The sequence below is a fragment of the Sciurus vulgaris genome, assembly GCF_902686455.1.
Source record: "Sciurus vulgaris genome assembly, contig: HiC_scaffold_632_arrow_ctg1, whole genome shotgun sequence".
Classification (NCBI taxonomy): Eukaryota; Metazoa; Chordata; class Mammalia; order Rodentia; family Sciuridae; genus Sciurus; species Sciurus vulgaris.
The window spans coordinates 14,922,950-14,928,044 of NW_027632957.1; the positions used below are offsets into that span (position 1 = coordinate 14,922,950).

At 35.4% G+C, this 5,095-nt stretch overlaps 1 pseudogene across 1 annotated transcript; it reads left to right on the plus strand.

The window, feature by feature from the left end:
* Positions 1-1,281: 1,281 nt before the first annotated feature.
* Positions 1,282-4,152, plus strand: LOC306652083 (vasculin-like; annotated as a pseudogene). Its single transcript has one exon. The product of its transcript is annotated as a vasculin-like (transcript).
* Positions 4,153-5,095: the final 943 nt, after the last annotated feature.

The window sequence follows — 5,095 nt, forward strand, 5'->3', positions numbered from 1 at the left end:
AAGAATCACCCCCATATACCCTTCACATTTATCAGGGTACTGAATTTTCACCAATCCCCCATCCAGAGAGAAATCTGGAAAACCCAGCTCAGAGCTTTTTAAGAAGCTATGACAGGGTATCTTAACAGCAGATTCTACACTATAAAAGACTGTTCAGAAATTGAAGAATTGAACAAATAGTTTTAAAATGTGTATATGTGCTTTGAATGTTTATAACCTAGAGTTTTCACTCTAGAAAATCAATTAAAAAAATAAAAAAGAAAGCCTCTTTCTGAGTTCCCATTTTGCCTGAACACTAAAATTTCTTTAATTTAGTAGGGGGAGCAAGTTGAAGAAATCTTTTGGACAGAAGTTGCTACAAACTTGAGATTTCCACCAGAATATCAATACCTCTTTCCCTTATATAAGTTGCTAAAAACTGCAAGGGCCAAACATGCTGTTCTAGAAGAGTGTTTACAAATTAGCTTGTAAATATAGAACTTCTAAGGGATGTCCTTTCTCTCAATCCTGCAGAGGCTTAAGATGGTGAATTCCACCTCATATTTGGTAAACATGTTGGTTTACAAAGGGTGTTCATAGAGGCTGGGCTCCACAACCTTTTAGTGGCAGGCATTTTTAATGAGAAATAAATGGTGTACTTATATCACTGCCCATAAGTGCAACATTAAGTTCTTCAAGTGTTTTTACATCTTAATTTGACTATAAAAACTGGACATTTTTAGGGAAATAAAAAAACTTAAGAAAAAACATAATAATCCAGTTACTCAATGTACTGATTTCCTTGAAATAAATTCAATAGTAAAAATAGGAACAGTTTTCCCCTACTAGGATAGAAAAGTTACCTGCATATTTCTAAATTATAATCAAGTTCTTCTTGTTCTGAGACTTGAAAAAAAAAAAAAAGAAGAAAAGAAAGAAAAAGAAAAAAAGAGTATCTAGGGCATTGGGTTAAAAGACAATTAATTGCATATTGTTTGTACTGGGTGCAACTAATATTGATCTCCCCCTCAAAGGAGAGGTATTGGAAATGTTCAGGATCAAAATAAGACTACTGGGAATGGGTGGGAGCTGCAATTCCCCAGTTCTTTACTGCTAGAGGGGAAGACACAGTAACAAAATGAAAAAAACAGGGGAAGAATTTTCCTAACAAACGAAGATTCTATTTTGATAGAATCCAATGACAGAATGGCAGTAGTAATCACAGAAAATAAGTTTAGATTCTACATAATTAAAATGATCTGTGAAGCGATTGCGGATCAGGTCAGGACATTTTGGGACTGAGACTGGTTGTGGGGGAGGGAAAAGTGGCAAAAGGGGATTATTCAAAGTACCGAAAACCTCCTCCCAGGATCGATCGCAATGGCACCCCCAGGCCAGGGACACCTCTGTTGGGGTAGAAGGTGATTGAATTATTCAGATATGAAGATCATCTTTTAGGTTTTCTGTAAAAGGCCCCTGATATTTCAAGTGGCCATTTTGAAATTACAATGTTTTTGGATAATTTTGCCCCAGAAGTTTATTAAAATTGGCAAGAATCATCTCTGAAGTGACTTGATAGTAGTGAACCGATTCAAAAAGCTACTTAAAGAGACTCAGGCATTTCTTCAGTATTTTGGTTCAAACGGATTATATAACTGGTTAAAGTATTTCAGCTGATGATATTTTTGCCCCCCTATCCTGTTGTTGTTCTTCAGCCAAAACTGTTTAAGATATGTTTGATTTGTGTACTGAGTAGTTTCAGCAGCTTCAAATTACTGGTTGAGTATTGTTAAAGTTTCATGGCAGTTTATTTTTACCTTTATTAAAACTTTTAGGAATTTTTTACCTCAGCCCTTTTCATGTCACAATGGGACAGCTTTTCTAAATGAAGACATTGAAAGAATACAGAGCTTTTTTTCTTTTTAACTTTTACTGATGTGGAAATTTAAGATTTTGCAGTTTTCCACCAGCATGGTAGTATTGAGATAGCTATTTGTGTCTTTTGATGTACTGATGTTTAGGAATACTCTATAGATGTGAAATTTTCTGTTTGTTTCTGCTTTTTGGCTCATAAATTGGATACTTCATCTGGAGTGGATAAGTACAACAGTGACAAGTACATGGAATAATAAAGAAGACTTTGATCTCACATCCAAGGAACTTGGCTAATTCTGGAGAGAGCCATATGAAAACTTTAAAACAGAAGTATGGGTAGCTGACTTGAAATAACTCTATGTCAAATAGTCATAGGTTAAGCATCTTCAAAGAACTTGGGTATTATTTCAGAGGATACAAAATAAAAAAAAAAGCTGGAAAACATAAAGATTACAGAGAAAAAACCAACACCTTCGTGGCCAGTCCTGTTGGAATTTGGACTTGCCATGAGGTGTTGAAGCCTTGTTTCACTGAGTTGGAGAGACTGGACCTAAATGGTGCTGCATGACTTTGCTCTAGCCTGGCTTAATTTTCCTACTCCAACATCATCAACCAAGTCATCATTGAATTTTGAGAAACATTCTGAAAATTTTTCATGGACAGAAAATCGTTATGATGTGAATTGTCGAAGACACAACTCTTCGGATGGCTTTGATTCTGGTATTGGACGTTCTAATGGAGGTAATTTTGGAAGGAAAGAAAAAAATGGATGGTGTACGCATGGCAGAAATGGTACTGAAAACATAAATCATCGAGGAGTATACCATGGTGAAAATTCCTGTTCTCCTAGCAGTATTTTCCATTCTGGAAAATCCAAGGACTACATGAAAACAACATGCCAGACAATGAAACTGGAAGGAAGGAAGATAAAAGAGAATGCAAACAGTTTGAGGCTGTGGATTTTCCATCTTTAAATCCTGAATATGAGAGAGAACCAAATCAGAATAAATCTTTAGCTGCAGGGGTATGGGGCTTACACGCCCAGACACACACATACCCAACTAAAAATATGTCCCAAACTCCTTTCTTAGAGTATCTCCGAATCGTAAGTCTAGAGCTCCAAGAATGCTGGTCATTAAGAAAGGTAATTTAAAAGACTTACAGCTATCTAGATTCCCTGTAGTAGGAAATCTTCAGTCACAGCCAGTTAAGAATGGAACTGGTCCAATTGTTTATAAAGGCTTAGTCCCTAAACCTGCTGCTCCACCTACAAAACCAACACAATGGAAAAGCCAAACTAAAGAAAATAAGGTTGGGACTTCTTTTCCTCATGAATCTACATATGGTGTTGGCAACTTTAATGCTTTTAAATCAACTGCCAAGAATTTTAGTCCATCGACAAATTCAGTGAAATAGTGTAATCGTTCAAATTCCTCTTCACCTGTTGACAAACTTAATCAGCAGCCTCGTCTAACCAAACTGACATGAATGCGCACTGATAAGAAGAGTGAATTATTGAAAGCATTAAAAAGGGACAGAGTAGAAGAACTTGAAGATGAAAGCCATGCTGGCTCAGAGAAGGATGAAGACTCATTTAATTTGCATAACAGCAATAGTACTCACCAAGAAAGGGATATAAACAGAAATTTTGATGAAAACGAAATTCCACAAGAGAATGGCAATGCCTCAGTGATTTCCCAACAGATCATTTGGTCTTCAACCTTTCCACAAACTGATGTTCTTTCCAGTTCACTTGAGGCAGAAAGCAGGTTGTTAAAAGAGATGGGCTGGCAGGAAGACAGTGAAAATGATGAAACATGTGCTCCCTTAACTGAGGATGAAATGACAGAATTCCAAGTTATTAGTGAACAGTTGCAGAAGAATGGTCTGAGAAAAAATGGTATTTTGAAAAATGGCCTAATCTGTGACTTCAAGTTTGGACCCTGGAAAAACAGCACTTTCAAACCCACAATTGAGAATGATGACACAAAGACAAGTAGCAGTGACACATCAGATGATGATGATGTGTGAAGGATTTCCTAACAGTTTTAGAATTTTTAGTGTGATACATCTCTCATGCAGTTTGGGGTGAATTATAAAAATGAAGAACTATAATTTATGTAGTGAAATACCCCATTAGAAGATGATTTGGGGGGAGGGCTTCAATATGAAGAAAACCAAGAATGTTGTGTTGGGCTATGTTGAACATTATTTCTTTGTAATGAATGTTGTAGAAATGAGGACTTTGGTTGATCCAACATTGACTTTCTTCATCACTGCAGCATTTCTCTGACTAGCAATGTGATGATTAACAAATGAGATTTTCTCATTTAATAATAAAAATTTGTGTAATGTTTTGCAAAAAAAAAAAAAAAAAAATGATCCATGAAGCAAAAATTAAGAGAGCAAATTCAGGCAATGTATTATCACTCCAATAAACAGTTAAAATAGCAAATGCAGGAAGGAAAAGAGCACTTCAATAAAGAGGTTGAGATTCTGGGAAAAAAAAAGCCCAAATACTTGAAAGAAATAATAAACCAAATTAAATCTCAATAGATAGCATCACCAACAGAATAGATCTTGTGGAAGACAGAATCACAGACAATGAAGACAAAATACTCAATCTTGAAAATAAAGTTGACCAAACTGGAAATATGGAAAGAAATCATGAATGGAACCTTCAAGAATAATGGAAAATTTCATGAGAAGACCAAATTTAAGCATTATCGAGATCGAGGAAGGCACAGAGTTACAAACCAAATAAATGAACAATGACTTCAATGAAATAATGTCAGAAAATTTTCCAAACCTGAGGAATGAAATGGAAAATCAAATACAAGAGACTTACAGAACACCAGGTACACATAATTTCAACATATCACACCAAGGCACATTATAATGAAAATACTTCACATACAAAATGAAGTTAGGATTTTACAGGCTGTGAGAGAAAATCATCAGATTATATACAAGGGGAAACAACACAGATAACAGTAGATTTTTTCAGCCTAGACCCTAAAAGGAAGATGGGCCTGGAAGAATATAATTCAAGCTTTGAACTAACATGGATGCCAATCAAGAATCTTATACCCAGCAAAACTAAACTTCAGATTTGATGATGAAATAAAATCTTTTCATGATAAACAAAAGTAAAAGAACCTACAAATAGAAAGCCTGGAGTAGAGATCATTGTCAGCAAAATATTTAATGAGGAAAAAGTGAAAAACAGCAATACAAGTCC